We start from the raw sequence: 26767 nt of genomic DNA, 5'->3' as shown, positions 1-26767 counted from the left end.
GATAACGTCCAGCATACAGGTAGACAAGTCCATAATACATTGCGTAAGCAATTGGCTGATGGGTCGGGCTCAAAGGGTTATAGTAAATGGGGTGTGCTGGTTTTGGCTGGGATAGAGTTAATTTTCTTCATAGTAGCTAGTATGGGGCTATGTTGTGGATTTGTGCTGAAAACAGTGTTGATAACACAGGGATATTTTTGTTATTGCTGAGCAGTGCTTACCCAGAGTCAAGGCCTTTTCTGCTTCTCACACCACCCCACCAGCGAGTAGGCTGGGGGTGCACAAGAAATTGGGAGGGGACACAGCTGGGACAGCTGACCCCAACTGACCAAAGGGATATTCCAGACCATATGACATCATGCTCAGTATATAAAGCTGGGGGAAGAAGTTAGGGGGGAACGTTCGGAGTGATGGCATTTGTCTTCCTGCGGAGGCACAGGGCAACACACACAGACCAATGTGATCAGGTGAAGCCCCCTTTACTAGAGCATCAGACATCATTTTATACATTAGTTACATCTGTACATGCGTTTAGCTATTTTACTATTGGTTGCACACATTATTCATGCACTGTCCACGCGTCTAGTTACACTTAATGATTGGTTATATCAACACTGTACACGCGCATAAACATAAAACATAATTGGCTAAACTAACTAAAACATACGAGACTTATCTCAGTCTAATTGGTCAAGATAAACTGCCGAATTGAGGTTGTTTGTGCCGAGTTCTCTTTTGTTGTGGGAACATATTTAGCTAACGGTCATAAGAGCATTCCAGATGCCTTTAGAAGGCCTTGAACAGAATAAACAGAAGACAAAAATAAGTAATATACCAATTAGAAAAACACAGGTGCGCATTCGACGATAAAGAGAACTTGGCACAAACAACCTCAAAGAAACCCCGATTTTTAACGAAGATACAAACCAACTCCTAAGTCCCCATCCCACAGCTAAATGTTCTAAGCCGAAATGACAGCTTTCTTAATTGCGATAAAGCTCTTGCAGCTCCTTCTTGCCTCTGCAGTTCTGTTATCTTGTTTATTAATTGCTCCACTGTCCAAGTTCCTCATGTCCGTTGTTTTTCTGGTGGTTCAAAGTCCGTTCATACTGCAGCTGTCACGTACTCCGGTCCACTCATGTTGACTGCGGCCTAATTATGCTAACTCTAAATAATCAGGTTCAAAGAAATGTCCCCTGTTTTCCATGAAATCTCCCACAATTCCCTTCTTTTGTTTATGAGCAATCCAGACTTGACTAATAACTTGGGATGCCATTTTCCTCAACAAGCTAACTAAACAAGGTAAAATTATTACAATAGCTAAAATCATGATAACTACAACAATACCCATGCGACATAATTCTTTAAACCAACCTGTTATCCCTAATGACCCAAACCATTCATCCAAGGGGTTCTTCTCTACTACCACCTTATTCATGTTATCTTTCAACTGCTGCAACTTTTCATGTATAGACTTTGAATGACCTGATATGTTCATACAGCACATTCCTTCAAAATCCTCACAGCCATGTCCTTGTGCTAACAATAAAAAATCTATAGCCGCCCTATTTTGTAAAATAGCATGCCTTATGTTTTCTGTGTCTTCTAAGAGATCATTTATAATACTAGATGTAAGATTTAATTGTTTCGACGTCCAACATGCTAAACGTTGCAACTCCCGTAACGCATTGCCTGCTGCGGCCCCTGGTGTAAAAAGAGATAGCAGCACTCTTGTGGCCTTGCCTAACAGTCGTACGTTATCGTTACAATCAGGCCCAAGATTTTCTATTGATCGCTTGTGTCTTTGATTGTCTGTTAAATTCAGTAACTGAATAATAGAGGGTGCAAACAGTGTAAGCTTTCCCAAGTAACATGGTCCGCCAAAAGATCTCACTGGGATACCGTGCCAAGCGTGATCACCGCATATCAAAAAATATCCGCTTGGTAAAGCCTTGGCGGTATAATTAGTTGCTATAAATATCTTACTCCCCTGGGTTTCTGCTCCCACGGCTCCTACACAATAATCCCTACTATCCATAAACTTATACCAAGAGCTTGGACTAGATACATTTGTCCACCCCGACATATTGTGTTGCCGATAATAATTAATTCCTGTGCTAAACCCTCCTGCCAAATATACACATGACTTATTACCATATGTTGATCCTACTAAATCGAGCTCTTGCGGATCCCAGGGCAATGTAACATTAAGAGAATTAATAATCTTTGCAGTTGCTACCCCTGTAAGATTTTGACAATGCTGCTGTGGGATGTGCGACGAATACAAGCTGTAACAGGTCTCATTGATCTTTGTTTCATTCAAAGCACTGCCATCAGAAATCCATGCTCGAAAATCTGGCAGATACAAATATGGCACTCCCACCAAACATGTTTGAAATGGATCTGAGGGTGTACTCATTGAGAAGCAAAAAGACTGTTGTCCTGTCTGGGTGGCCCAGGTTATCCACATATTTTGCCTTGGGTTAATTCGGTGTAATGGTAATGCTGGCTGTACCACCGCACATATTGCGATGAGGCAGCAAAGTGTTTCCGCCAACGGTGGCACTCCTAATACCTTCTTGTGTCGCTCCATGTCTTGTCAATAATCTGATAACTTCTAGGCATCCAGGCGTTTACCCCACACTGTTTCCCCACAATCACTAATCAAATTATGCTCAGCACACTCCTACCTAATGCAAATTTCTATATAAAATATGCTATCCTAAGCCTTCTATAAGCGATAAATTGTATACTTCATTATAATGCCTTAATCGGTCGGATCAGCGGCTTCAGCACCTGCCGGTATCGTGCCAGTTGCTGTTGGAACGATTCCGGATCCAGCATCAGTGCGAAGCCATGGCTTGACCCACTTGGCTGGGATCCAGCGAATGCCTCAATCTGTAAGCAAACACATATATCCCCTCCCAGTAAGCTTTACTTCTGCAGGTCCGCGCCATTGTCCGGACTCTGGGTCCTTATACATTACCATGATTCCTGTATTCTGTGGCGTCTTTTCCGCCTGTAAAAGAGCATGGTGCACTACCATCGGTGGATCTTTGTGGTCATCTGTCAATCTAAGATAATTTAGCACAAATAAGGCTTTGGCCAGTCGCTCCTCTGGAAGTAAGCCTTGAGTTCCCCCCCTTTGTTTTTGCAGCATGCTCTTCAAGGTTTGGTTAGCTCGTTCGACAATAGCCTGTCCTGTGGGAAGATGTGGGATACCCGTACCATGGTGAATCCCCCACAAGTTACAAAACCGAGCAAATCGTGTAGAACCATAAGCCGGGCCATTGTCAGTCTTAATTTCTTTAGGCACACCCAGCACTGCAAAAGGAGCATGAAGATGTTGTTCAACATGTAAGGCCTTTTCCCCAGATTGAGCTGTGGCCCACATAGCAGCAGAACAGGTGTCAATAGACACATGCACATAACGTTTTGCACCAAACCACATTACATGGGTGACATCCATTTGCCACAACTGCAATGGCGAAAGACCTCATGGGTTAACCCCACAGCCCAGGCCCAACCCCTCCTTTTGACAATCAGGGCATGCTTTAACGATGCCTTGGGCATCAGTGAGTGGTAAATCAAATTGTTTTGCTAACATTCTAGCGGGTTGGTGCAAAAACGCATGTGAGTGATTGTTGTTCCTGCTGAAAACAGTTCCCTGGAGGAGGCTCCCATGCCACTGCAACTAATCAGTCAGCTCTTTCATTTCCTTCTGACAAACCTGGTAATCTTTGATGACTCCTTATATGCGTTATAAAATATTCTACACTCCGAGAGTTTAAGCAGCGTAGTAGTGACAAGAACAGCAGTCCCAGTTTTTTGTTTGTGACCTCCTTTATCATTGCTCTTTCCATCCTTTGTACCACCCCAACTACATAAAGAGAATTGGATACAATATTCAGCGGCTCCTTAGCCCAGTGCTGCAGTGCCCAAAGTACTGCTTTTAACTCTAACACCTGTAAGGAATCCCCAGGTTCTCCCTTTTCAACATGCTCACACCACTGACCATTAGCATCCTGCCATGTACAGGCGGCTGTGCCTGTCCTTTTCCCAGCATCAGTAAATACTGTTACCCCAAGTACAGGTATTTCCGACCGCCATGGTTTTTGCTCAAAGGTTTGCTGTTCCAATAGCGACCATAATTTATGCTTTGGATATTGGTTACTTACCGTACCCCCAAACCCAGCTAATGCTACTTGCAACGTTACAGAATGCCGAATTCCCCATTCCAAATACCATTTTACCAGGGGTAGTAACAAGATTTCTGGTTCCATCCCTGCAATCTCTACAATCCTTGTTCTTCCCTTAACGATCAGTTGTGCAAATAGTTCCAATCGGGTTACAATAGATTTGTCTGGTCACATGGCTAAGAAGACCCATTCCAAAATTCTCAAGGGATCTGGGCACTTTGTGTCCCACTGACAGATTATTGCGTAGGGGTGTTGTCTTTGAGATTCCCCTGTATTAATGATCATTAATATTATCGGTAAATCCTCATTATATCTAGATGCAAAGCTAAATACAATCTTCTTTGATATGTGTTCTAAAGCTGTTTTCTGTTCTCGTGTCATTTCCCGTTTCTCGTCTGCGTGTGCGCTCGTACCCAGGAGTTCTACCAAAGGGGCCATATCGTCATTAGTGATACCGCAAAGATTTCGCACCCACTGGATGTCTCCCACAAGCTTCTGGACATCATGCACCGTTGAAATTTCTGATCTTATTTGAATCTTCTGAGGTCTAACATTGCTAGCATCTATGTGCCACCCCAAATACTTCCAAGGTGCTGCTTTTTGCACCTTTTCAGGAGCGATTATTAACCCGCGGTGGCTTAAGGTGTCCTGCAATTGATTTAAAATTTCATCATGTGGTAGGTTCCTTCCCGCTATCAAAATGTCATCCATATAATGATAAATGATTAATTGGGGAAACTGCTTTCTTACAGGCTCTAATGCCCAGGCCACATACACCTGACACATCGTGGGAGAATTGCGCATTCCTTGCAGTAACACAACCCAATGGTATCTCTTGTAGGGCTCTGCTTTATTGATCGACGGTACCGAAAAGGCAAACTGTTCCGCATCATCTGGGTGTAAGGGAATGGTGAAAAAACAATCCTTTAGATCTATAATTAACAAATCCCATTCTTCTGGAAGCATAACTGGAGACGGCAAACCCGGCTGTAGGGCCCCCATATTGTGCATCACCGCGTTCACAGCTCTAAGGTCATGTAACAGTCTCCACTTCCCACTTTTCTTGGGAATGGTGAATATTGGTGTATTCCATGGACTAGTAGAGGGAACAATACGTCCCGCTTTCAATTGTTCCTCAACTAACTCTTGTACTTTTTGCAGCCTTTCAGAATTTAGCGGCCACTGATCAATCCAAACAGGCTCATCTGTTTTCCAGCTAATTTTTAGGATTGGCTGCCCCTCAGTGACCGCTCCTAAAAAGGATGGGTCACTAATGTTGCTTTCATTTGGCTCAGTAAGTCACGGCCTATGAGGCCAAACAATTCCTTTGGGGTAGTCATGACATACGGACGTGTCGTAACATGCGTACCGTCGGGGAACATAAATATAATCGGTAGCTGACTTACTAAGGTGGTTTGTGTGCCCCCTATCCCCGCAATACCAAAATTTGGATTGATCAGTGGCCATGATGGAGGCCAAATATATCGCGAAATAATTGTAATGTCAGCTCCTGTATCGATTGTCATCGGTTTCTTGACGACAACTCCGTCAGGCCCTTCCAACTGCACTACCTTTTCTGGTTTACCTTTTGTTATGTCCATGGCAAAATATACTTGCAGTTCCCTGGTGGAGCCGAATCCACCATCTCCACGTTGTACTTCACCTGGGTTCGGAACACATGACCTGAATGGAACTAATTGTGCTAATCTGGTACCTTTAGGAATAGAAACAGGAGGGATTAAAACGTGGATCATAATTTTCACAGTCCCACAATAATCTGCATCAATAAGTCCTGGGATCACCAGAATTCCTTTTAGAGCCGTTGAAGATCATCCTATTAAAAATGCACTAAACCCAAACCCTAATGGTCCTTCTATGTTGCTATCCACCAAGTGGACTCCTGTATCCACCAGGGTAATGTCTACTGTGGTTTCCACGTCCACTCTGGAGCTTCCTGCAGTGGCGGATCTGGCAGTTGTGAGGCTGCCTGGGGGTTGGCAGCCCAAACCCCTTGCATTTGTGTCGTCGCGCGAGGGGCCTTCGCGCTCGGTGTAAAGTTTCCCTTCTTTCTATATTCTTGAGGGGCATGTTTATCTTTCTTACAACCGTTGCACCACCTTTTATTAGCAGAAGCTTTACATTGGCTCCTGATGTGTCCAGGTTTGCCGCAATTAAAACACCTGACCAAAAATTTCTTATTGGCTTTATCAAGAAACAGCCTTATAGCTCCTTGTACAGCTACAGCAACATAAGCTGCTTTCTGCGAATCCACTGATCGATTCATGTATTCTATCATGTCAGCGACCTCCGCAGTTTTTGGCAAATTACCCAATGCTTGGCGTGTCTTCTCATTCGCATTATCAAAAGCGATCATTTTGAATACTTTCTCTTTCATGGCGTCGTCCATGTCAGGATGATCAAAAATTGCCTTATGCAGTCTATCAATAAATTGTGCGAAAGGTTCATTAGGCCCTTGTTTCACCTGAGTAAAGACATGGGCTCGCATCTTGTCTGGTAAGGTAATAAGGGCTTGATATGCCAAATTCTGTGATAGATGATGAACCTCGGTGATACATTGCACCTGGGCATTCCCAGCCACGAAGGGTCCAGTACCCATCAACATCTGCGTGGTTACTCCCCATACCCTTATGGGGTATCTGTTGGCTGTCGTGGAGTTGCCTGTTCCCGATCACAGAGCGTTTTCCAATGTCGCAAAAATACTAACATTTGTGAGGGTTCCAAAACTAATCGTACTATTTGCATAATATCTTGAGGGATCAGCGTATCAGCAGAAAAGATGAATTGTAGCAATTGTTGGGCTAGCGTAGATTTGATGCCATATTGACTCACAGCGGTCTTTAATTTCTCAAGGACTTTCCAGTCAAACGCCTCCCATTTTTTCAGTCCATTATTCTGTATAACAACTGGGAATGCTTGAATCATAGTCCCTTCCACAAGGGCGTTTTTTTATTACCCCCCTCCAATGTCTCTCTCTTTCGTCTGCAGCGGCTGTTGCAGGCGGCTCCGCATCTATCATGGGCGCTGATGGTTTGTGCGATGGTGGTAAGGACAATGAGACCGGTATACGGCCAAAATCTTTGCTCTCTTGTCTTCTCGGTTCACCCTTTCTAGAGGGCCCTTCCGGCTGGGAGGATAAACATCTCCTCGCTTCTGGTTCTTTTGATCGTACTGTCAGTTCTTGTAACTGGCTCACCACCTCTTTCAAGAGCTCTTCCACCGTACTACCTGATGATGACGATTCCTTCCCTTCTACAATCTGTCTATCCATATTAATCACTTCCGAGTCTGCCACGTCCGAATCAATCGGACGAGAAACGGCCCCCCTTAATTCCTCCGTCTCTCGTGGAGTAACAGGCAGGGGGATACTTTCGGCACCAGCGACCTGGCTGGGTATAGGCAAAGGCTGTGTCTGTACAGACGTCTCAGCACTAGCAGAAATGGATGCTCGGGGGGGTAGGGACAGCTGCGTAGAAAATGTTCCTCTAACTGCAGCGGGATAGGCTGACGCGGCTGACATGGAGGCATCAGAAGGGGTCACCGCCGTGCAGACAGCAGCGGCTGCCTGCCGTTCCACCCTCATTGCCTGCAGCACATCCCGAACTACCTTCCAGTGCGTTGCGTATTTGATTGCTTCCTTTGTCTTATCTCCCCCGGCGCTAATAGTGTCCCACAGCACCTTGCCTACATCGTCCCAAGTCGCTACTTCAAATGCAACATTTATACTCGGAATAAGTTCTCTCTCCCAAGCCCATAAAAGTAACCCCTTTATAATGGAGTTATCACATTTCAACCCTCTCTTAGAGAGTATATGTTGAAGGAAGTTTAGGACTGCTTCTTGCTCTTTGTCCAACCCCATCTCCTTCTCCGACCGCTCACCTGATTAGGGCGAGATCCACCAGGGTAAGATTCCCTTTTTCTATTCACTCGCGCGCTGGCGGCCATTCACCAGTGGGGTTCCCCAGGGCTCAATTTTAGGGCCACTGCTCTTTAATGTTTTTATAAATGATCTGGACACAGGAATCAAATGTACATTAAGTTTGCCGATGATACTAAACTAGGAGGAACTGTGGACTCCCTCGGGGGTAGAGAGGCCTTATAGAGAAATCTGGATAGACTAGAGAGCTGGGCAATCACCAACCATATGAAATTTAACAAGAGCAAGTGCCAGATTCTCCACCTGGGACGGGGTAATCCTGGTTATACATACAAATTGGCGGACAAGAGGCTGCAGAGCAGCCCCACGAAAGAGATCTGGGGGTTTAGGTTAATGGCAAGTTGAATATGAGTCAACAGTGTGCCCTGGCAACCAAAAGGGCCAACCGTGTCCTGGGGTGCATCAAGCACAGCATAGCTAGCCGGTTGAGGGGGTGATTGTCCCACTCTACATTGCACTGGTGTGGCCTTACCTCAAGTTCTGTGTGCAGTTTTGGGCGCCTCAATATAAGAAGGCCATCAAACTATTAGAGTGTGTCCAGAGGAGGGCAACCAAGATGGTGAAAGGCCTACGAGGGCAAGGCTTATGAGGAGCGGCTGAGGTCACTTGGTTTGTTCAGCTTGGAGAAGAGAAGGCTGAGGGGTGACCTCATTGCACTCTACAACTTCCTCAAGGGGGGCAGCGGAGCAGGAGGTGCTGATCTCCTCTCTCTGCTGACTAGCAGTAGGACACGAGAGAATGGCATGAAGCTGTGTCAGGGGAAGTTCAGATTGGACATTAGGAAAAGATTCTTCACTGAGAAGGTGGTTGGTCACTGGAACAGGCTCCCCAGGGAAGTGGTCATGGCACCAAGCCTGTCAGAGTTCAAGGAGTGTCTGGATGATGCTCTTAGTCATATGGTTTAGTTTTAGGTAGTCCTGTGAGGAGCAGGGAGTTGGACTCGATGATCCCTATGGGTTCCTTCCAACTTGAGATATTCTGTGATTCTATAAGTACCAAACAGAGGTGAAGAATCACTTCTCTCAACTTGCTTGGTATGCTCTTGGCAATACAGCCAGAGTTTTTCCATCAGGATGTCAAGATCTGCTTCTGCAAAGCTGCTTTCTATCCAGCCATTGCCCAGCCTGCTCTGGTGCATGGGCAACAGAGGTCCAGCCCAGGTGCAGGACTTTGCTCTTGTCTTTGCTGAACATCATGAGGTTCCTTTAAGCCATTTTCTCTACCTGATGCCTACAAAATTCCTCTGAGTAGCAGCCTTGCCCTCCAGGACATCAGCCTCTACCCTCAACGCAGTATCATCTGCAAACTAACTAATGGAGCGTGTTCAGAGGAGGGCAACCAAGTTGGTGAGGGGCCTGGAGCACAAGTCTTATGAGGAGCGGCTGAGGGAACTTGGGCTGTTCAGTCTAGAAAAGAGGAGGCTGAGGGGAGACCTTATCACTCTCTACAACTACCTGAAAGGGGGTTGTAGTGAGGTGGGTGTTGGTCTCTTCTGTCAGGTGGCTGGAGATAGGACAAGAGGAAATGGCCTCAAGTTGAGGCAAGGGAGATTTAGGTTAGATATTAGGAAAAATTTTTTTACTGAAAGGGTTGTCAAACATTGGAATGGGCTGCCCAGGGAAGTGGTTGAGTCACCATCCCTGGAGGTATTCAAAAAGCGAGTAGATGGGGTACTTAAGGACATGGTTTAGTGGGCATGGTTGATGGTTGGACTCGATGACCTTGAAGGTCTTTTCCAACCTAAATGATTCTATGATTCTAATGCCTGCTGGTGCACACTTGATCTCTACTTTAGAAAATGCTACATTACACTCACCATAAGGGAACGTGAATGAAGACAGAAGGCTGAAGCATGATCAAGTCCCACCCTAACATGTAGTTTAGATGTACCAGCAAGCTAGATCATCTTACGGTGTAGATGCTATGCATCATTTTGCTTGGGAACATGATTGCTTGCTTCTCCATTCTAACTGAAGACAGTAAAAACATAGCCAAAGAATAGAATAGAATAGTTCAGTTGGAAAGGACCTACAATGATCATCTAGCCTGACCACTTCAGGGCTGACCAGAAGTTAAAGCATGTTATTAAGGGCATTGTCCAAATGCCTCTAAAACACTGACAGGCATGGGGCATCAACCACCTCTCTAGGAAGCCTGTTCCAATATCTGCACACCCTCTCTGTAAAGAAGTGTTTCCTAATGTCAAGTCTGAACCTCCCCTGAGGCAGCTTTGAACCATTCCCACATGTCCTGTCATTGGATACCAGGGAGAAGAGATCAGCACCTCCCTCTCCACTTCCCCTCCTCAGGAAGTTGTAGAGAACAATGAGGTCACCCCTCAGCCTCCTTTTCTCCAAACTAGACAAACCCAGAGTGCTCAGCTGCTCCTCATAGGACATACCTTCCAGCCCTTTCACCATATTTGTTGCCCTCCCCAGACGCATTCAAGTACCTTAACATCCGTCTTAAATTGTGGGGCCCAGAACTGCACACAGTATTCCAGGTGAGCTGCACCAATGCCAAATACAGAGGGATAATCACCTCTTTTGACCAGCTGATTATACTGTTTTTAATGCACCCCAGGATGTGGTTTGCCCTCTTGGCTGCCAGGGCACACTGCTGACTCCTATTGAGCCTGCTGTCGACCAGCACCCCCAGATCCCTCTCTGCAGGGCTGCTCTCCAGCTGCTGCTCTCCCAATTTATACTTGTTCTCCATAGAAGAAATTCTATGTTAGTGTATACAAACTAAAGTTCCCAAATATAAAGGCCCAAATTATCATTTTTAAACATAAAAATAAAAGATTCTGAATGGTCAATTTTCAAATATATCATGAAAATCCTATTTCATGGGAAAGAGAGGGTCTCTCAGCATCTGGCTCCTAGAAACATGTTGTCTTGAAGTACTTGGTTTTTAACCCTCCCATCACAGAGGAATAGTTTTATTTTTGTCTACAGAGATATAAATAAAGCCAATCCCAAGCGATAATATCTAAAAGACCCTCAGTCTTTCAAGGCATTGTTTCAAGTTTTTAGAAGCTTGGAGTTTCTGATGCCATTTCAAAGTGAAAGAGGGAAAGTCATCAGTAGCACTACTGCAGAAACAAATTTATCAGTGGGAACTAAGAGCACCTGTCTACCCCCTCCTGATAAAGTTTACCACTCCACTAGAGAGCCTGTAAAAGTGTTACCACCTCAGCACTGTCCTTTTCATTCACAGAACAGCACTGAAAGTAGAGAATAAACCCAAGTGTAGCCTAAGCTGCTGCTGACTTGTCTCCTTCAGCGCTCATGTGAGGCTTTTGTTTTGTAAGGTGCTCTACCCCCTTCATCCTTATTTCTCTGCAGAGGGAAAACTGTAGGAGGACAAGACTTCACAGACCTGAGTACTGTACACCTACACTGGCTTCAGTTAAACCAGATGTGTGAAGCAATCCAACATCAGAGAAAGTCAGGACTTGGAGTAAATATGATGTAGATTGAATGCACACATGCTGTACCTAAAACCTCCCAGTTAAGCTTGCTCTAGCAACCATAAATAAGCATTTGTGTATCTATTCACGTCTAACTGTTCACGAGAATTTGTAGGCACTTAATGCTGACAGGCAGTGGATGCTGTCCTTTAAATAGGAACATTCTTTTAACAGCAGTAGTTCCTCTAAAAGATTTGAGATAACATCAGAGATCATTCAAATTATTTTCATTATGCTACTATGGCATATCACCAGAAGTACTTTAAAACATTTGTACAGTCAGGAAGAAGTAGTATCAGTTTATCATATGCTACTATCCAAACTGGAGTAATTAAATTGTTAAGCATTCATGCCCATCCAATCTTATGATTCATTTGCCATTAAAAAGACACAATGATCCAAACCCCATTTAATAGACTTACTCCTTCTTAGATTTGTGGATTTACATTATGTCTTATGACATGTTCATAGGCAATAAACAAGGATTTCATTCACAGGCATTAGGTAACATTATTGTTTTTCCATAAAAATATTGTCCTACATGGCTTCCTCAAGCACAAGAAAAGTCTGATTCTGGTCTTGCAATTTTTACATCCTGTAGTTTTTCCCATAAACTTAGTCAAATAGACAAGGAAAGAGTTGTGTGATTTTGTGAACAATCTTACAGCATGAATCTTAAATCTCTTTGCATGTTTTATGGCATATATAAAACAAGTAAAAACCTACAGGCCTAATCCAGCCTCGATCCTGTGCTCAAGAAATCTGTGAGCATTATTTAATAGTGCCAAATCAAGCTCTACTTTTCAAAGCATCTGTATCCAAGCAGTTACATATATGTAAAAATTCATCACAATCATGGCCAGTTCAAGGACCGTACATATACTGAGAAAAGCAGTAAATGCATTGTTCAATTCAACTGTCTCCACTCACTGGGGCTGACAAATTTATTTATCTTGCAGATCCCTGGTAGATGGTGCCCTCATCTGATTCTTATAAAACTGCTTAAGTCTCTTGAGGTTGTGAAATATCATTTAGATGAATTAGATGAAGTGGAATCAAAAGAAGTGTTCAGTGACTAAGACAAGATACATGGAATAAATATACCAGTAGATTGCACAACAATAAAATGACAAAATAGACTTTCATTGTAGACATTAAATCCTTGCTGCTCACCTGGATCCTCAATTTCGGTCCTTAACTCAGAAGCTGATTAGGAGAATATAATAATTCAGGAAATTAAGTAACACATACACACTAGATTCACAGGAGGTATTTCTTCCAATGCAGCAACTGGAACAACTGGTCTCCAAGTGCACAGCACTAGGTCCTCCACTTCAAAATCACTCTCCAGTACATCAGGCATTTCATGCACTCCAGTCTTGAAAAAAAAAAAACCTTGTACATAATGTATTTTTTTCAGTTGTCTATTCAAGCATATGACAAATTGTTGAAAAAGATGGCTGTTTACAATAATGCCTTTTTACAAGTTGTTCCTCTTATTACTAAAAAGATTTAGGTACAATTTATTCTGTTCAAGCTGACCTCCAGTTTGGACCCTGAATACTTAAAAGTTGTTCAAACATACAAGTTATAATACTTGTGAGGATAAACAAACAGGTTAATATAGAAGAGTGGCTGTATGGGTGTTTATACTAAGCTTGAGTTCATGCCAAGTGTGAAGTAGATGTCTAGTTCAAAAGCCTCTTCATGTAACTAATAAAAGTGTGTGTCTTCTCCCAAAGAAACAGCCCTTTTCAAATGTTTTTAAATACTCTTCAACTTACACAATGTCCTGGCCAACCCCAGAGAATGGAGAATGTGATGGATAATTCTGTGCAGAAATGTTTATATAAACTTTGCAGTGGTGTACAGATGAAGACTATTGTAATGAACGGGTTAACTTTGTTCATGAAATCGCATGTGGAGGTAGGGATATTCTTCACTTATCTAAGACCATGAGTACCGATGATTAGCATATGTAGAGAGACGTTTACAGAGCATGAATGGGACTTGAGTCACCTAAAGAACAGCTGAGGAAAACTTTGGCCTTCATCCCAACAACCACCAGAAGGCAAATTACGACCACTTAACACCTGATGGCACAAGATACTGAAGATACCAGCCAGCCGTCACGTATCAGGGACTAAAAAGACTGTATAAATAAAGAGGCTCTTCCCCTGTTTGGGTGCGAGCTTGTGGGGGAGCACTGTCTCCCCGGCCGCCCAGCGCTGTTTTGCTCTTTTATCGCTTGCTAATAAATTCGATCTTTTATTTAATACAAATTGGCTCCTCCAATTTGTCACGAGCGTCTATAACAAACTTGGTGCTGTGACTCGGATCCAGGTTCTTTGGTGCGGACCCTTGCAAGCGGGGAGGCGCCCTATCCCCGGATAGCCCCGTCTTGAAGAGGTGCCGCCACCATACCCTGGACCCACGAACCCCTCTAAATTATGATAACTGAGCAAAAGAACCTGCAGGACCCCTTAAATTTTGTGCACGAAGACCAAACGAAGACCCCGGGAGCGGGTGAGTATATAAAGCGTGAGCCGTTTGGTTGGGGTGGTTATCCCGAGGTGCGATTGTGTGAGAGGTCTCTCTGAGATCACGTGAGTGCGGACCCTCCAGTAGTGCAGTTCTCGTAGCCCGCGAGGGAGCGAGTCACGGCCGAGGGGAAGTGAGTGTGTGTGTGGATAAGGGCACCTCGGAAGATGGGACAGAGGAAAAGCAAGCCCTCTGGACCCATGGGGATGGGGAAGGGAAATAAGTTACCAGACATACCCCCGGACAGTCCCCTAAGCCTGATGTTAAGATATTGGGACAGTTCACCAAGGAGAAAGGATAGGTCTAAGGAAAAAGATGATTAGTTATTGTATTGAGATTTGGGGTGGAAAACCTCTCAACAATCCTCATATACTCTCGCCTGTGTTCGGGTCCTCTGAGGATTGGGTGTGTCAACAATTAAATATATGGGTAAACAATAAGAGACCACCAGCCAGCCCAGAGGAAAGTGAATATGCTGCCTTATGGATTTCCCAATCCTGGGAAATGTCATTCCTCTTTGCCTTAAGAGAAAACAGACCAGATAAACCTCGAAAAGATGATGAGGACCCCCTTTGGCCCCCTCCCTATGCCCCTCAGACCCCTCCTCCTCAGGACCCACTCCAAGGCCAGGAAATAGCCCAGGCCCAGGGGGGGTCAGATTCGGAACCTAATTCCTCAGCCCCGGCACCCCCTCCCAGAAGGTCTGCACGTAATAAAATAATACGAAGAAAGAAAAGATTGTTCCTTCTTCGGGAAATGTTGGTGCCTGGTGAGGATGAACAGGGGGGACCGGGAACGGGGTATGTGGCAGTCCCCCTTAATACAGGGGATGTAAGAAAATTTAAGAAGGAAATGGGGAATCTGTTAGATGATCCCCTGGGGGTAGCCGAAAGGTTGGATCAATTCTTGGGACTGAATTTGTACACGTGGGATGAATTACAGTCTATCCTGGGCATATTATTTACCGTAGAAGAAAGGGACAAGATTAGGGGGGCTGGGATGAGACTGTGGGACCAACAACATCAGGCTGGCCCGGCGACGGATCAAAAATAGCCCTTAAATCGGCCAAACTGGAATAATCAGGATCCGACTCACAGGAAAAAGATGATACCCCAATGGAATGGCTTGATTGAACCATTTGAGGTGGTTATTAAGAACCCCGAGATTCCAGTGAGAGTTAAACAATATCCCTTATCTAATGAAGGGAGAAGGGGACTAAAACCTGAGATTAAAAGACTATTGGGAAAGGGGGTACTCGAACCCTGCATGTCCCCTTTTAATACCCCGATTTTACCAGTAAAAAAAATCCGATGGTAGCTATCGGTTGGTGCATGACCTAAGGGAAATCAATGGACTGTCAGCCGGTTCCCGGTAGTGACAAACCCACACACCCTGCTGAGTCAATTGGGACCCGAGAACCAATGGTATAGCGTAATAGATCTTAAGGATGCATTCTGGTCATGCCCTCTAAAGGAGGAATGTAGAGATTATTTTGCCTTCGAGTGGGAAGACCCAGACACTCATAGGAGACAGCAGTTAAGGTGGACTGTACTCCCCCAGGGGTTTACAGAATCCCCAAACTTATTTGGACAAGCCCTAGAACGGGTTCTACAGGAATACCAACTGCAGGATGGAGTTGTACTAATACAGTATGTAGATGACTTATTGTTAGCAGGAGAAAATCAAGAAACAGTCCGAAAAGAAAGCATACGGTTGTTAAATTTCTTGGGCCTTTAAGGCCTCAAGGTATCACGGCCAAAACTACAGTTTGTGGAAAAGGAGGTGAAATATTTAGGACACTGGATAAGCAAGGGGACTAAGAAGTTGGACCCCGAACGAGTAAATGGAATTTTATCACTGAAAGCCCCGAGGAGTAAACGACAGATTAGACAATTGTTGGGACTATTTGGGTATTGTAGGCAGTGGATTGAAAACTTTAGTGCGAAAACACGATTTTTGTATCAAAAGTTAACTATGGATGGGTTGCTTAAATGGACCCCGGAGGATGAAGAGAGATTAGAGGGTCTCAAGGCCGATCTAGTTAACGCCCCTGTCTTGAGTCTGCCTGATGTGAAAAGACCCTTTTATTTATTTGTGTCCACTGAGGAGGGGACAGCATACGGGGTTTTGACCCAGGAGTGGACAGGAAAAAAGAGACCCGTGGGGTACATTTCCAAATTATTAGACCCCGTCAGTAGAGGGTGGCCCACCTGTTTACAAGCAGTTGTTGCTGTAGCCCTGATAGTGGAAGAAGCAAATAAGATAACGTTTAGAAGTGAATTAAGGGTGTTCTCCCCTTATAATCGAGGGGATCTCCAACAAAAAGCTGAAAAATAGATCACCGATGTTAAGCTTTTAAAATATAAGGGGATCCTAATCCATTCCCCTAAATTGGAGATCGGAACAATGAACTTGCAAAATCTGGAGCAATTTTTGTATGGGAGTCCTGAAGAAAAATTAACACATAATTGCCTTCAGACTATTGAAGAACAAACAAAAATTAGGCTAGATCTGGAAGAAGTAGAATTGGGAGAGGGAGAAAAGTTATTCGCTGATGGGTCATCTCGAGTAATAACAGGGAAAAGGAAGTCAGGACAAGCAATAAGAGAGCCCAAGCGAATAACTGTGGTACATGTTAAGGGACACCAAAGAAGAACAACCCCTGAAATTCAGTGAAGCCAGGTGATATGGTTTTAATAAGAGCCTGGAAAGAATCCTCTCTCACTCCTAGGTGGGAGGGGCCCTTTCTTGTTTTACTTACCACAGAAACTGCTGTCCGAACTGCAGAACGAGGATGGACTCATGCAAGCAGGATCAAAGGACCAATTTGGAGTTCTCATTGAGAGGCGACCAAAGACCCTGACAGCTTGAAAATCAAGTTCCGAAGAAAAGTGGAGGAGTGATACTGTCTTTTGTAAAAATCCTCACTGTATATGTTATCTTTATATGTTACAGGTGTAAACTTTGTAGAGAAAAGTGGTGGACACATTGCTCTTATGGGTATTCCCCTAGTGACATTTGCCACGAATGTTATAATTACGAACAGGAATTAATTGAGCAAGCATTATGTATGGGAATATCAACTGGAAAAATTATAAAAGACTCCAAAGAATGGTGGGATATTTTTGCTAAAGACATAAACCCTGAGAGGTGTTGTCTTTATGTAAATGCGTTATGCCCAACGAAGGCTGAAATAGTACAAGTATCCCGCAGACGAACAGTAGTCAGAGTGGGGTGGGGAGCTTGGGAAGTGAAAGATACAAACTGGGACGCATATGAGTCAAAGCAAAGTAAATATAAAGGAGGTTCCCCTGAAGAATACGACTGCTGCCGAGAAGATGGTACACCTCGCTGCTCTAAGCAACAGAGTAGGCAGAGAAGAGGGCAGAGACGTACTGCTGTGGGGATTAAGGTTGATGAACTACCTCCAGAGAAGGCTCACGGAGCCTCTTGACTTATTACTCCCAAATAAAACATCCTCAGAGCTTCCCCAAAGTCTCCCATCTCTCACCAGGGATGAAAACAAAAATCAAAATGATTATCAGCACCCTCGGAATACCTGTCGCAAGGGTAAAGGGACACCACTTTTCTCAAACTTGAGATTAAGCACTTGAATGATAGGACTGTTACTAATGCTAATAGAGACAACCCAAGGCAAAGGGAACCCCCCCCAACCTTACAAATGGACGCTCTATAGGTGGGAGGATCAAAAAATACTACAGCAAGTAATTGCTGCCGGGGTCCCAAGCTTTAATCAATCCTTATGTCAGATCATACCCAGGAACCCATGTCTACATAACTTAGGCTTTTAGTTTTGTCCCAGTTCTAACCCTGGAAAGGGGTATTGCAACCATCCCGACTCTTACTATTGTGCTTATTGGGGTTGCAAAACTATAGCTTCTGATTGGATTCCTAGGGGAGGTCCAGATAAATTCCTATCTGTAAGGTGGGGGCCTCATGGATGTACACCTGCTTCACATGGTTGGGATGGAAGCCAAACAGGACTATAGAGTGGAAATTGCCCATATATTTATATTAATGCAACCAACCCGAAAGATCCTGCTTGGTTAACCGAGGGAACATGGGGAGTCAGACTTTGAAAACCAGGCGCAGATTAAGGGGGAATAATTACGATAAGGAAAGAGCTGGTGCCAAATGAACCCTCTGGTGTAGGACCAAATTCAGTCCTAACAGAGGAAGATGATAGTAACAGTATTGTACAGACTGCTACTATCCTCCCTAATATAGACATCACTGAAAACAATATCTCGGGCGTATCAACAAGAATCAATCCATTGTGGGATATGCTCCAAGCCAGTTATCAGGTACTGAATGCCACCCACCCTAATATAACTAAGCATTGTTGGTTGTGTTACGACATTCGACCACCGTTTTATGAAGCTATTGGGGTAGACAGTAGATTTAAAAAGTCCAACGGAACAAACCCAGCTCAGTGCTTATAGAATAAGGAATCTGGACGTAAACAAGGGATAACAAAGTCCCAAGTATCAAGAAAAGGAAGATGTATAGGGAATGTCCCAAAAGACAAACGACACCTGTGTAACACAATTCACAAATCAAGAGAAATAACAGCTGAGTGGTTAATTCCTACAGATAATACTAAGTGGATTTGTTCCCAAACTGGGCTTACACCTTGTATATCCCTAAAGGTTTTTAATTGGATAACTAAATATTGTATACAAGTAACTGTAATACCTAAGCTTATTTACCATCCTGAAGATTTTGTTTATGACTATCAAACTACTCAGGCCCATCACATACAAAAAAGTGAGCCCTTGACAGCCCTCACGGTAACAACCCTCACAGCAGTCGGAGCTGCTGGAGCTGGTACAGGAATAACCTCCCTCGTACAACAAAATCAAAAATTTCAATCCTTAAGAATAGCAGTCGACGAGGATTTGGCTAGGATAGAAAAAGCCATGACAGCCCTAGAACAGTCTGAGTCTGTTAGGTCTTTATCAGAAGTAGTATTACAAAACAGACAGGGCTTAGACCTAATGTTCATGCAGCAGGGGGAGTTATGTGCAGCCCTACGGGAAGAGTGTTGTGTATATGTTGACCATACTGGAGTAGTTAAAGATACAATGGCCAAGCTACGGGAGAGGTTAGAAAAACGGGAAAAAAGACAGGGAAGCACAACAGAGCTGGTATGAGTCTATGTTTAATTATTCACCCTGGTTAACCACCCTATTGTCAACTATTACAGGACCCCTTATCTTGTTGATCTTATTTTTGACTTTTGGGCCATGCATTTTTAATAAGTTGATCGCTATTGTTAAAGGGCGCTTAGAAGCTGCACACTTAATGCTGTTACGAAAACAATATAAACAAATAAAGGATAAAGGAATTAATCCTATCCTCGGGCGGACAAAAGAAGTATTAGATCGATTTAATGAACAAAATCAGGATAAAATAGAAAAGGGGGGATTGTAATGAACGGGTTAACTTTGTTCATGAAATCGCATGTGGAGGTAGGGATATTCTTCACTTATCTAAGACCATGAGTACCGATGATTAGCATATGTAGAGAGACGTTTACAGAGCATGAATGGGACTTGAGTCACCTAAAGAACAGCTGAGGAAAACTTCGGCCTTCATCCCAACAACCACCAGAAGGCAAATTACGACCACTTAACACCTGATGGCACAAGATACCGAAGATACCAGCCAGCCGTCACGTATCAGGGACTAAAAAGACTGTATAAATAAAGAGGCTCTTCCCCTGTTTGGGTGCGAGCTTGTGGCGGAGCACTGTCTCCCCGGCCGCCCAGCGCTGTTTTGCTCTTTTATCGCTTGCTAATAAATTCGATCTTTTATTTAATACAAATTGGCTCCTCCAATTTGTCACGAGCGTCTATAACAACTATGACAAGTTTTACTACTGTAAAAATAAAACTTACCTACCTGAAACCTCTCACAGAAATATATGCACCAATTTGTTGTATCACTTTGCTAATGGCATCAGAATAGCCAATAACATTACAGGATGCTAAAGTTAGATGTCCAATGTCTTCTGACAGAGATGATTAAATTATGTATACTGGTCTGGTTTTCTCCAAGAGGCTGATCCTGGTCCTGCGGAGTGATATGTGAATGGTGTACAGCTTTTGTGTTGGATTTTCTCTTCTTAGAATTGCTGCACATTTTAAATTCATCTTATTTGAAGAATGTATATTAATCATACTGCATCTGGAACATCAGCATACCCTTATGAAAATTAGAAAAGGGACAAAATCTATCATCTTAATTTCCCCTGGCTTCCCAGGCATTGGACTAGCAAAATTTATGAACATTTTGTTGCACCTCCTTCACTTCAGAACACCCCTTACTTTTTGAGTTGTATTATTTTGTTTAGCAATCTGTCCTGTTCTATGACTAGAGTCCAGAAAGCAGCATTTCTTTTCCTACAAAATATTTTATGTATGCTACTATGTTATTATGTATAATAACCATGTATAGCAATAAATGAACAATGAAAGTTTAACTATTTCTGTTGCTGTTGTTGTGATAGACTGAAAGAGTTAACATCTCAAACATTGTGGTGGGGCAAGTTCTGCCTAACGACGAACTCTACATAACAATGAACCCTGCATAGCAAGGAACCACAGGTAAAAAGAAGACCATCAGCACAGATCAGCACAGGAAAGGGAGGTGGTGCAGGAGGGTGCACAGCTCCCTGTTCTGATATGCTGTTCTGATATGCTGAGCAGGGCAGCTCACCATGCATGGCCAAAGATCAAACAATGGTCATGCCTGCAGGGAAGGGGAAGTTATGCCCCAAACAACCCCCAAGCCCACCGACCCATTTCCCCCAAGGTTCTGAAAGCACAAACCATGCATGACACCTAATTAGCCTAATGAGTTTGAGTGCCTGCCCTAAGGAGAGGCAAGGAGATTATAAAAGGGTTACTGTATTGAGCTTGTGTGGCAAGGTTTTGGTAGTGGGTGGCTTCTGTGAGAAGCTGCTGGAAGCTTTCCCTATGTCCCACGGAGCCAATGCCAGCTGGCTCCAAGATGGACCCGCTGCCAGCCAAGGCCGAGCCAATCAGCAATAGTGGTAGCGCCTCTGTGATAACATATTTAAGAAGGGAAAAAAAAGTTGCAGGGCACACAGAAATGGCAGCTGAGAGGAGTAAGAACATGTAAGAGAAACAACCCTGCAGACACCCAGGTCAGTGAAGAAGGAGGGGAAGGAGATGCTCCAGGTGCCGGAGCAGAGATTCCCCTGCAGCCCGTGGTGAAGACCATGGTGAGGCAGGCTGTCCCCCTGCAGCCCAGGGAGGTCCACGGTGGAGCAGATCTCCACCTGCAGCCCGGGGAGGACCCCATGCCAGAGCAGGTGGGTGCCCAAAGGAGGCTGTGACCCTGTAGGAAGCCCATGCTGGAGCAGGGTCCTGGCAGGATCTGTGGAGAGAGGAGCCCACGGAGCAGGTTTTCTGGCAGGACTTGTGACCCTGTGGGGGACCCACGCTGGAGCAGTGTGCTCCTGAAGGACTGCACGCTGTGGAAAGGACCCATGCTGGAGCAGTTCGTGAAGAACTGCAGCCCGTGGGAAGGACCCACGTTGGAGAAGTTTGTGGAGGACTGTCTCCTGTGGGAGGGACCCCACGCTGGAGCAGGGAAGAGTGTGATGAGTCCTGCCCCTGAAGAGGATGAAGCGGCAGAGATAACGTGTGATGAACTGACCGTAAACCCCATTATCCATCCCCCTGCACCGCTGGCAGGGGTAGGTAGAGAATCCGGGAGTGAAGTTGTGCCTGGAAAGAAGGGAGGGGTGGAGGGAAGGTGTTCTGAGATTTGGTTTTATTTCTCATTACCCTACTCTGGTTGATTGGTAATAAATTGAGTTAATTTTCCCTAAGCTGAGTCTGTTTTGGCTGTGATGGTAATTGGTGAGTGATCTCTCCTGTCCTTATCTTGACCCACAAGCTCTTTGTTATATTTTCTCTCCCCTATTCAGCTGAGGAGGGGGGAGTGATAGAGCGGCTTTGGTGGGCACCTGGCATCCAGCCAGGGTCAACCCGCCACAGTCTTTTTGATGCCGCAACCTGGGAATGTGAGGAATTTGAGATAAGGATAGTAACTGAGAGAGGTAACGGGCAAAACGTGGACTGAACACAGCTAGAGAGTTAAGAGCTGCATGACAAGTGGGGAATTTTTGTTGTTGTAATTGTGGTGAAGGGACAAGGGGTGGATTGTGCATAAATTGTCCAATTTTTTCGGTGTTGTGATGATAAAATTTTGATTCCGGTGTGGAGAATTCTTTTTTTGTTGATGTGATGTGAGTTGTATGTTGTAGGAAGTAATGTAGCAGGAATGACCTGAACCGCAGAAGAGTGAACTTTGCAAGGAACCAGGCAAGTGCAATGGTGACCCAAACCAAGCCGGTGTTGGTGCCCAACCATCGAACATACTGCTTCTCCTGTCCTGACCACTCATCTTGACGGATGGGGACCAAGTCATAACCTGTGTGTGAACATCTGGAGGAGTGGAAGAAGCCCATGGACTATCTATCTGTTAAAGGACAGGGGATAGTAGTTAATAAGAATGTATAAATCTGTATGTTGGGTATAAAGGTGGTTTAAGTATGTAGTTTCAGTTGTAAGTGTTGGTAAGAAGGGATTTCAGTAATGAGAATTAAATACAATGGTGTGGTTAGAAGATATATGTGTATTAAATTATGTGGGACCTGAGCATGACGCAAATGGTATGGAATAAGGGGTGGAGATTGTATTGGGTCTGGCTGAGATGGAGTTAATTCTCCCCATAGCAGCCCTCATAGCACTGCGCTCTGCATTAGTAGCTAGAAAGGTGTCGATAACACACCAGTGTTTTGGCTACTGCTGAGCAGTGCTGGAACAGCATCAAGGCTGTCTCTCCAACATTTTTGTCCCCCTCAATGGCAGGCTGGGGCTGGGCAAGATCTTGGGAGGGGACATAACCAGGACAGCTGACCCAAACTAACCAAACAGATATTCCATACCATATGACGTCAGCTCAGATATAAAAGCTAAGTAAAGGGAGATGGAAGGGGGGCATTTTTGTCTTCTGGAGCAACCACTACACGTATTGAAGCCCTGCTTCTCAGGAAGTGGCCAGACATCGCCTGCTGATGGGAAGCAGAGAATAACATCATTTGTTTTCCTTTGCTTTCGCGCACGACCTTTGCTTTCACTTTATTAAACTCTCCTTATCTTGTTATATTTTCTCCCCCCTGTCCAGCTGAGGAGGGGGAGTGATAGAGTGGCTTTGGTGGGTACCTGGCACCCAGCCAGGGTCAACCTACCACAGCACCAAATGAAGCTCATGTGTGTGCACCCTCTGGGACTGGACCTCCAGACTGGCTGGATCAACGCTGGACACAGGACTAGTGAAATCTTTCTTTTTTTCTCTTTCTCTTTTTTCATAATCCCTACACCTCATCCTTTTAGACATAAAACTGTTGACCAAGTCTGGGACTAGGAGTGGGTCTAGCCACCCCTAGGCTCCTCTCTGAGAAGAAGTCCAGAAAACAAGGGGGTCTGCTCTGAACCTTGTGACTCAATGGGACGGATCTCCTTATTTTTTTCCCTGAACTGATCCCCAAATAAGCAAGGACTGTAGTATATGTTTGGTGATGTATGATTAGCACGTGTTACACGGTTTACTGACATAGTGTCATGGTTTAACCCCAGCCAGCAACTAAGCACCGTGCAGCTGCTCACTCACTTCCCCCCCCCCCCAGTGGGATGGGGGAGAAAATCGGGAAAAGAAGTAAAACTTGTGGGTTGAAATAAGAATGATTTAATAGAACAGAAAAGAGGAAACTAATAATGATAATACTAAGAAAATGACAGCAGTAATAATAAAAGGATTGGAACATACAAATGATGCAGAGTGCAATTGCTCACCACCTGCTGATCGATGCCCAGTTAGTCCCCGAGCCATGATCCACCTGTCCCCACTCCCCCCAGTTTATATACTAGATGTGACGTTACATGGTATGGAATACCCTGTTGGCCACTTTGGGTCAGCTGCCCTGGCTGTGTCCTGTGCCAACTTCTTGTGCCCCTCCAGCTTTCTCGCTGGCTGGGCAAGAGAAGCTGAAAAATCCTTGACTAAACATTACTTAGCAACAACTAAAAATATCAGTGTTATGAACATTCTTCTCATACTGAACTCAAAACATAGCACTGTACCCGCTACTAGGAAGACAATTAACTCTATCCCAGCTGAAACCAGGACACATAGTTTTATGCCAATTCTTGTGAGCAAATAAAAGTTGAGTTCTGTGAGTTAAAGGATCCCTGGTGTCATTTCACCTTAATCCTGACCTGGGAATCAGCAAACCTGAGTCATCGTCCTGAGAAATTGGGACATGACAGTTGTATATAAATGAAAACCACTATGAGAGCACTGGAAAAGATGTTTGTTTTTCTCAAAATGCGAAGTATGCTTTGGAGGACAGGATATGGGAAGAGTTCAGTACTCTCAGTATGTACTGAGCTGAGCTGTATGAACTGAGCTGGAAGTTGCTTAGTTCTTCCCAGGAAAAACTTAAGGTAGTTGTGACGGTCTGACAAATTCAATGTCTCAAACATCCGTTAAAGAGCTTTGCTGGAGAAAAAGGCCTCTGTAAAAATGCTGGAGTTTTGTGAACAGGACAATGTGGCCAGAAGAGAGGGCCCCACGGAGGGTGGGAACGCACTTCTCCAAAGCCCCAATTCCTTATCTTAAGTGACCAGGAGAAGGAACACAATTTATGCCTTCCTGGAGGAAGAAGGCCCCACGGAAGTTGGGACTGTGCTTCTATCTTAAGCGGTCATGCCAGCAGGAAAAGAGAGGCAACTCCACAATGAAACCCCCCCAAAGCTCACTGACCGATTCCAGTGAACCCCAGGTGTGGGAACTGCGCATGTTGAGATCATCAACTAACACACTATAAAAGAAGAGAGAACGAGTCCTCAGTGCGCGCCCTCCGGAACTGGATCTCTACGCTGGCTGGACCAACGCTGGACCCAGGACTGGTGAAACCCTTTTCTTCTCTCTTTCTTTCTTTCTCTCATTCTCTCTCTCCCTCTTTTCCTTCTCTCTTTTCCACAGTCCCTACACCTCATCCTTTTAAACATAAACCGTTGACCAAGTCTGAGGCTAGGAGTGGATCTAGCTGCCCCTGGGCTCCTCTCTGAGAAGGAGTCCAGAAAGCAAGGGGGTCTGCTCTGAACCTCGTGACTCAATGGGAGGGCTCTCCTTCTGATACATTTCATGTTCCTTTTTCCATTTCTTTTTCTACACCTTCCTTCTCTTCTCAAACAGCGGCTTAACGACATGTTGCAAGGTTCATATTAATAAGTTCACGTGTACTTGGGCAAGGTTAGCTAGGTTGAATAAATGTTGATTGTTGTTTGAACTCCCCTGGTGTTGTTTCACCTTAATTCTGACAACGGAAATCCATGAACCTGAGTCGCTGCAACTTTGGGACGCGACAGTAGTGTAAGTACAGGCCTGCAGCTCTGACACAGGTCCTTGCTCTCTAGGGGCACGGGGGGACTGTGGCCAGGGAGTCAGAGCAAAGCCATAAGTCCCAGCCTGCCCCTGAAGAGGAGCTGCAGGCTTGGAGTCTGTTTCTGAAACCCAGGGGTGAGGGGTCTCACTCTTCTATATCACTGCAGGCATTGTGCCATCACCTTTTTTCTTTACACACCTTGGGAACAAAAACAGCTGGAGAAACATCTAGATCTCAAAAGCCATGTGGGCTCATGTGCCAAACTGCTTGGATGAGAGCAATTGTTGGAAGACTCAGAAAAACACCACGGTACCTGGAAAAATTTTAAATTAAAACAACGAAGCAACTAATGAAATTAGATATCCACAGGCTTTAGCAATAGGAACAAGAGAGCATTTTGAGTACTCAGTTTAGGTGCAGCAACTCTTCAGTTCCATCTTTACTTAGACCAAATCCTGAGAGGAGAGTGCTGCATTACAGCCTCTGGAAAACAGGCAGCAGAGATCATCCAAGTTTTTCTCCCAAGACAGCATAGTTTACAGGGGTCTTCCCTTGACCATAGCTCCAACTAAACACAATATAAACCTCATTATTAAATGTGGTACTTGGACTTCCTAGATGCTATCCATGTTTCACTGTCTGGCCCTGTGGAATGATTGCTGGAGATGATTTATTGATATGCCCCCCCACTCTTAAGGGAAGGTAAACCTCCAGGGTGGAATGCAGTGGATATACACGAAATCTGTTCCATAATAATTCCCTAAGCAACATAACCTGCAACCTTAGATGTTAGCAACACCAGGGGAGCTTGGTATGCTGACTCTGAGAAACAACACAGAGGGTGGAGCAGAGTGGAGACACCGTGGCCAGGCTCTGTGATATCACTGCAGGGATGGGGAACTGGAACTACTGGAACAAGAATGGAAGGTCCCTGCATTGAATCCACTGAAGCAAGGAGGTGAAACAATGGGGTTCTGTCAACACTATGGCCTTACTTCTGATTTATATCATAAGTGCCTAGTTCTGGAGTAGTGACACACTAAATCATGTCCTCTGGGTGTACTTTGCTCGTTATAATCTCATTATGATACCAA

General features: G+C 44.5%; 2 long non-coding RNA genes across 2 annotated transcripts; one reads left to right on the top strand and one right to left on the bottom strand.

The window, feature by feature from the left end:
* Positions 1-2774: 2774 nt before the first annotated feature.
* Positions 2775-6074, bottom strand: LOC121232835. The gene is made up of 2 exons (XR_005931723.1): positions 5813-6074; positions 2775-3324 (listed from the first exon to the last, which is right to left on the bottom strand). It is a non-coding gene; the product is annotated as an uncharacterized LOC121232835 (long non-coding RNA).
* Positions 3351-15946, top strand: LOC121232834. The gene is made up of 4 exons (XR_005931722.1): positions 3351-3637; positions 6875-6880; positions 7832-7834; positions 15935-15946. It is a non-coding gene; the product is annotated as an uncharacterized LOC121232834 (long non-coding RNA).
* Positions 15947-26767: the final 10821 nt, after the last annotated feature.

This window comes from Aquila chrysaetos, chromosome W (assembly GCF_900496995.4).
Source record: "Aquila chrysaetos chrysaetos chromosome W, bAquChr1.4, whole genome shotgun sequence".
In the NCBI taxonomy this organism is placed as follows: domain Eukaryota; kingdom Metazoa; phylum Chordata; class Aves; order Accipitriformes; family Accipitridae; genus Aquila; species Aquila chrysaetos.
Note: the sequence above shows the minus strand (reverse complement) of the source record. Positions and strands in the feature narration are given on the sequence as shown.